Raw genomic sequence first — 7,427 nt, 5'->3', positions numbered from 1 at the left:
TGCAGAGCCTGCTTGGGGTTCTCTGTCTCTGTCTCTCTCTCTCTCTCTCTCTCTGGCCCTTCCCTGCTGGCTCTCTCTCTTTCTTAAAAATAAGTAAACATCTGGGGTGCCTAGGTGGTTAAGCGTTTAGCTCAGGTCATGATATTGCGGTTTTGTGAGTTGGAGCCCGGAGCCTGTTTAAAAATTCTCTCTCTCTCTCCCTCTCTCTGCCCCTCCCCACTCATGCTGCCTCTGTCGCTCTCAAAATAAAAAGTAAATAAACACTAGAAATTTCTTTTAAAAAAGAAGTAATAAGTTACATTCCTGCAGAGAGAAAGGATCTTACCTAGAGAAGGAAGAACACAAGTGAAAAATCTTAAAACCAAAGATATCCTTTTGCAGCAAGAAATGTCAAGGTTTACAGGCACCTGGGTGGCTCTGACTTCAGCTCAGGTCGTGATCTCCCAGCTTGTGAGTTCGAGCCCCACACTGGGCTCTGTGCTGACAGAGTCCGGAGCCTGCTTCAAGATTCTGTCTCCCCCTCTCTCTGCCCCTCCCCCACTCACTGTCTCTCTCTCTCTCTCTCTCTCTCTCTCTCTCTCTGTGTCTCTGTCTCTCTCAAAAAAAAAAAAAAAAGTCAAGTTTGAGGTGATGGAAGACTGACCATAAGGAATCAGCATGTTGGTGTGATAGAATGTTCTAGTGATTCAAAATTCTTTTTTTGTAACAATGCATGTTTAAAAATTCTTTCTTACTTCAGTGGGCTCAGACCTAGTTTGTGTCGACATGGCTAAACACACCAAGAAGTCAGAATTGTCGGGATATACGGGCCCTGTTATATGGTGCCTCCCTCGGAAAAATGGTGAAGAAGATTGAAATAAGCCAGCACGCCAAGTGCACTTGCTCCTTCTGTGGCCAAACCACTATGAAAAGACGAGCTTCGGGGATCCTGCACTGCGGTTCCTGCATGACAAACGCCGTGGGTGGTGCCTGGACCTACAACACCACTCCAAGGTGACAGTAAAGTTGGCCATCAGGAGACTGAAGGAGTTGAAACACCAGTAGAAGCTCCACCATTTGAAACATGGCTAGCCTACGATAAATGGGTTAATTTATATAACAAAATTCCTTTGGCTTGCTAAATTTATTAATTAGATGTTCTGATTTACATTGCATTAATTTTGCTTTCTCAAAAGACTTGGAAATTTAAAATCCTTCTAATTTTTATTCCTTCTTACTCCAGTAAGCGTAAGATGGCGCTTACTATGAATCCTGAAGGGTGGTTGGGTGGGGGCTGGGGGGAGGGGGGGCTGGGGGGAGGGGGGAGGGGGAGGGGCTAAAAGGGCGATAGGCATTAAGGAGGACACTTGGGATGAGCACTAGGTGTTATACATAGGGGATGAATCACTGAAATCTACTCCTAAAATCATTATTGCACTATACGCTAACTAACTTGGATGAAAATTTAAAAATAAATACTTAAATGAATAAACTTTTTTAAAAAATTAAAAAAAAAAAAGAATCCTGGGGCTCCTGGGTGGCTCAGTCAGTTCAGCGTCCGACTTCGGCTCAGGTCAGGGTCTCATGGTTCGTGGATTGGAGCCTCGTGTTGGACTCTGTGCTGACAGCTCAAAGTCTGTGTGTGTGTGTCTCTCTCTCTGAGCCTCCCCAGCTTGCACTCTGTATCTCTCTCTCTCTCAAAAAATAAATAAACATTAAAAATAAATCTTGAGGGGCGCCTGGGTGGCTCAGTTGGTTAAGCATCCAACTTTGGTTCAGGTCATGATCTCCCAGTCCGTGGGTTCAAGCCCCGCATCAGCCCCGCTCTGTGCTGACTGCTCGGACCCTGGAGCCTGCTTCGGATTCTGTTTCTCCCTCTCTCTCTCTCTGCCCCTCCCCAACTTGTGCTCTCTCTCTCTCTCTCAAAAATAAACAAACATTGAAAAAAGAAAAAAAAGAATCCTGGGATGAGGGGTGCCTGAGTGGTTCAATCAGTTGAACATCTGACTCTTGATTTTGGCTCAGGCCATGATCCCAAGTTCATGGAATCGAGCCCCACATCAGGCTCCACTCTGAGCATGGAATCTGCTCAAGATTCTCTCTCTCTCCCTCTGCCTCTCTCCCCCAAGTATGCTCTCTCAAAACAAAACAAAACAAAACAAAACAAAAATCGGATGATTTTATATTTATACCAAGACATATTGTGGATAGCCTGGAAATTATTTTGTTAAATAAATTTCTCAGAAGAGGGGAGTTTCCTAAAACATGTAGAACTGGGTTAATGGACCCTACGAATACATAAACTATATAAATGTGCTGGGGGCGCCTGGGTGGCTCAGTTGGTTAAGACTTGGATTTTGGCTCAGGTCATAATCTCACAGTTCATGGGTTCAAGCCCCGAATCAGGCTCTCTGCTGTCAGCACAAAGCCCGCTTCAAATATATATATATTTATAAAAAGGAAATTCCCATGTTCCAGAACTCACAGCTAGAGAGAGCTGTCACATGAGCCTGATGTGGCAGTTGAGGGAGTGGGGCCTGGGTGTGGCTGCAGGCTGGAACTGAGACCCGGTAAAAAGCTTCCCAAATGGGGGGCGGGGGGGGCACCTGGGTGGCTCAGTCGGTTGAGCATCGGCTTCAGCTCAGGTCATGATCTCGAAGTTTGTGAGTCTGATCTCCGCTCTGTGCTGACAGCTCGGAGCCTGGAACCTGCTTTGGATTCTGTGTCTCCTTCCCTCTCTGCCCCTCCCCCAATAGTGCTCTGTCTCTCTCTATCAAAAATAAATAAATGTAAAAAAAAAATATTTAAAGCTTCCCAAATGGGACTTGAAAAATTCTTCCCGCCAGTCCAAAGAAGCAGAGAGCAAGATAGTTATGTCTCAGAGCTCAAGATAGAGTGGGAGAAAAACACTCGTATAAGAAATTACCAACCCAAGTCTACGTTGTGTGGATCTAAATTTGTACTACCTGCCCCATGATATGAGAATTCTAGGGGAAGAAATTTAAAGTTCAGTGAGGCTCTGTTTCACTCCAGGGCCCCAGCAAAGGGAAATACGAAACAGTTCTACTTTTAGAACGTTCTTACTGAAACAGCCCTGGCTGAAGATGAATACATAATGAACACTTAGAAACCACAAGAAGTGAACCACCTGAAGAAGATTAAATAGATACAGGTAATAAGAGAATCAGTGTCCCAAGAACTAGAAATAATAGAATAATCTGCAACAAAGCAAGTTTAAAGTTACTAAAGAGATTAACAGAATACAGCCTATAATGAAGAAAATAGACCATTTTTAGAAAGAACAGACAGATTTGGAAAAGAATCAAATAGAATATCTAGAAATTAACAATCACTGAAATTCCTGATTTTACCTTTGTGTGTGACTTGTTCTAGATAGCCCCAATTTCAATCCTGCCTCTTGACCTAAATTTGAAATAGACTCTACACCTCTCCTTTCACATATTTTTTAAAAAATTTTTTAGAGAGTGGGAGAGAGGGGCAGAGGGAGAGAGACTGAGAATCTCAAGCAGGCTCCACACTGAGCACAGAGCCCCACATGGGGCTCAATCCTTCCACCCTGGGATCATAACCTGAGATGAAATCAAGAGTCAGAGGTTCCACTGACTGAGCCACCCAGGTGCCCATCTTTTCTCCTGTTAAAATGAAAGTTCACAGAAGACAAAAAGCAAATGATATATTCAGAATCGGGTCTAGCACACAACCTATTAACCAGGAATGAGAAGATACCAGTCTGCCTTCAAATTTTGGGGGCCCCTGGGGAAAAGAAGTAGAACATATGACTCCCCCATGAGACACCCTCAAGAAAACAGCAGCATTGCACATTCTCCCTCCCAAGCACTATGGAGTACCTAAGTCCCTGCTATTCTTTTTTTTTTTTTTAATGTTTATATTTGAGAGAGAAAGAGAGAGAGCAAGTGGGGGAGGGGCGGAGTGAGAGGGGGACTGAGAATTCGAAGCAGTCTCAGGGCTGACCGCAGCGAGCCCTATGAGGGGCTTGAACTCACCAACCATGAGATGAGGACCTGAGCCAAAGTCAAACGCTCAAAGGACTGAGACACTCAAGAGCCCCAGTCCCTGCCATTCTTGAAAGAGCTCAAAGAGGATAGGGTACTTTCTCTGGGAAATAGGGCTTTCTGTGTCCCCTGGGGCCTCCTAGGGCCCCTGTGATCACTGATTCCTGAGCCTCGGAGGTTCCATCTCTGCTCTTTCAGGGAAGGGCTGGCCAGGTTTTGATCCTCCTTTCCTTTCATCCTGAGCTTCTACCGTATCTGTTTTATCTTATTTGGGGTAGAGAAATTCTTCCCAGTTTATTCCTTTTTTGTTTTGTTTTGTTTCCAAAATTGTTTTTAGTTATTCTCAGGTCTGTGCTTTACTGTCTAAATGTTAGGATAAGCTTATCTATGTCTACAAAATACTTGGTTAGAATTTTTTAATTCCAGTGTAATTAACATACAATATTATATTAATTTCAGGTGAACAATATAGTGACTCAATTCTATACATTACTCATAGCTCATCATGATAAGTGTATTCTTAATCCCCTTCACCTATTTCACCCATCCCCCCACCCACCTCCCATCTGATAACCATCAGTTTGTTCTCTATAGTTAAGAGTCTGGGTTTGGGATTTTGTGTGGGTGTGTATGTGGGGGGGGGGGTTGTTGTTGTTTTGTTTTGTTTCATTTCATTTCATTTTGTTTGTCTCTTTTTCTTTCATCTTTTGTTTTACATCTTAAATTCCACATATGAATGAAATCATATGGTATTTGTCTTCCTCTGACTGGCCTATTTCACTTCCTTACTAGGATTTTGAAAGAAATTACATTAAACCTATAGATGAATTTGGAGAGAATTGACATCTTTACTATGTCAAGCCTTCCAATCTATGACCACAGTGTATCTCTCCATTTATTTAGGTCTTTTATTTATTTCATCAGCATTTTGTAGTTTTCAGCATACAGATCCTGTGCATGTTTTGTTAAGTTTAAACCTAAGTATTTCGTTTTCTTTGGAACAATTATAAATGGTATAGCATCTTAAATTACAGTTTCTACATGTTTGTTGATTTTTGTGTGTTGATCTTGTATCCTGCAACTTTGCAGAACTCATATAGCAGTTAGAGGAATTTTTTTTTTTTTTTTGTAGATTCTTTGGGATTCTCTATAGCCAATCATGTCATTTCAAATAGGGACGATTTTGTTTCTTCCTTTCCACTCTGTATGACTTTTATTCTTTTTCTTGCCTTATTACAGTGGCTAGAAATTCCAGTACTAAGTTGAATAAAAGTGATGAAAATAGAAATCCTTGCCTTGTTCTTCAGTCTTAGGGGGAAGGCATTCAGTCTTAGGGGGAAGGCATTCAGTGACTCATCATCAACTATGATGTTAGCTGTAGGCTTTTTATAGATGTTCTTTATCAAGTTGAGGTAGTTCCCTTTTATTCCTAACTTGTTGAGAATATTTATTATAAACGATTATTGGATTTTGTCAAATGCTTTTCCTGCACCAATTGATAAGATTATATGATTTCTCTTCTTTAGCCTGTTGATATGGTAGACATTTTTGTTAATCCAGCTTTATTGATTACTTGATATGATGGACTTTTAAAATTTGAATCAGACTATATATCTGGAATAAATTGTACTTGGTCATGGTATGTAAGTTTTTGTATTTATAATTATTTTATAATGATGGATTCAATTTGCTAATGTTTTTTTGAGGATTTTGAAGGAGATAATTGGTATAAGTTCATAAGATATTGGCTTATAGCTTTTTTTTCTAAGTTCATGACAGATACTGGCTTATAGTTTTCTTTTTTTTAGTACTGTCTTTGTCTGGTCTCATAAAATCAATTGGGAAGTGTTCTCTCCTTCTCTGTTTTCTGGAAGAAGTTGCAGAAAATTGGTATTTATTCTTCTTTAGGAGTTTGAAAGAATTCTCCAGCGAAACCATCTGAGCCTGGGGATTTCTCTTTGGGAAGGAAATCTGTTTTATCTGGATCATGACATCTTTGTCCACTGAAGTCACAAAGGTTTTGGCCAAGTTTTAGGATATCAAATTGCAGAAAACCCTGGAAATCATCACCCACATCCCTCACCACATATGAAGAAAGTGACTTGCCTAAAGTCACAGAGCTAGTTAGTAGTAGAAATGAGAAGAGCCTGTGTTTCAGGATACTCAGTCCAGCTTTCTTTGCTGCTAAGTAAATGAAAGTGGCTCAAGAGTGAAGACTCAATTTTCAAACACCCTCCCATTCATTGCCCACTCACTGTCTCATAGGAGGAGATCAAATGCTTCCCTGTGTATAAGCCCTCAATAAGAAGATTCCCCAAGCCCCTTCCACCCCAAAGTTAGAACCAGGAAGGGCAGGAGTCAAGAGCAGAGCTGGCAACCCATGGCCAAGGGGGCAGAGAGGCAAAACTTTGGCAAACAAATCCCCCAAGGAAGAAGCAACTATAGGGCTGATCAGCCTGGGAATCAGCCCCCTCTGTTGGTCTGATAGACACTTGGATGAGAGGCTGAGCCAAAGAGGAACAGAGACCATGGGCACCTCTCCCAACAGGGTCAGCAAACAGTAGAAAGTTAGGGTTTCCTGATCACATGCCCTGTTTTCCTTAGGGTATGAGCCAGCAACCACTCTCCAAACTGTAGATAAGAAGGCAGAAGATAGGGTGCCTGGGTGGCTTAGTCACTTCAGTGCCTGACTCTTGATTTCAGCTCAGGTCATGATCTCACGGTTGTCGGATGGAACCCTACATTGGGCTCTGTGCTGGCAGCTCAGAGCATGCTTGGAATTCTCTATTTCCTCTCTCTCTCCCCCTCCCCTGCTTGTGCATGTGCTCTCTCTCTTAAATTAAATAAACATTAATTTTTTAAAAAAAAAAAAAGGGCAGAAGAAAGGAGTGGATAGATTATACCTGCACAATAACATAACATGACATTCCCACAGCTGGATCCCCATCACTGCTTAGGATGTCATCCAGTAGAACATTCTGCAATAGAAATATTATATATCTGCACTGTCCAATGAGATGGCCACTAGTCCTATGTGGGTATTAAACACTGGAAATGTGAATAGTGCAACTAAAAATACTAAATTTTTTATTGTAATTAATTTAAACTTAACTAGTCATATGTGACTAGTGGCTACTGTATTGGATAGCCCAGAACCAGAGAGACCCCTGTAAATGCACTCACGAACAAACCTGAAAAGCATATGAAAACCAGAAGCATAATCTATAATAAGGGAAGTACTAAGATGCGATGGCAACTCACTTAAAATTGAGACAAAACCTCACTCCTCAAATTTGCACCAATATTACACGATGCTCTGGTTTCACTTTATTTTAGCTCTATGCATGCTAGTTTTGGGGGAAAAGATCACTTTTGGCAATATAAGGGAAGGAGCATATCATAGGCTTCAGGGAT

The 7,427-nt window shown here is 41.6% G+C and overlaps 1 pseudogene; it reads left to right on the top strand.

Annotated features, from left to right (window-relative positions):
- The first annotated feature begins 765 nt into the window (after positions 1 to 765).
- On the top strand, positions 766 to 1,099 carry LOC115512013 (annotated as a pseudogene).
- Positions 1,100 to 7,427: the final 6,328 nt, after the last annotated feature.

The sequence above is a fragment of the Lynx canadensis genome, chromosome B1 (genome assembly GCF_007474595.2).
Source record: "Lynx canadensis isolate LIC74 chromosome B1, mLynCan4.pri.v2, whole genome shotgun sequence".
Taxonomy (NCBI): domain Eukaryota; kingdom Metazoa; phylum Chordata; class Mammalia; order Carnivora; family Felidae; genus Lynx; species Lynx canadensis.
The sequence above is the reverse complement of the archived record's forward strand: the minus strand, read 5'-3'. Positions and strand labels throughout refer to the sequence as shown.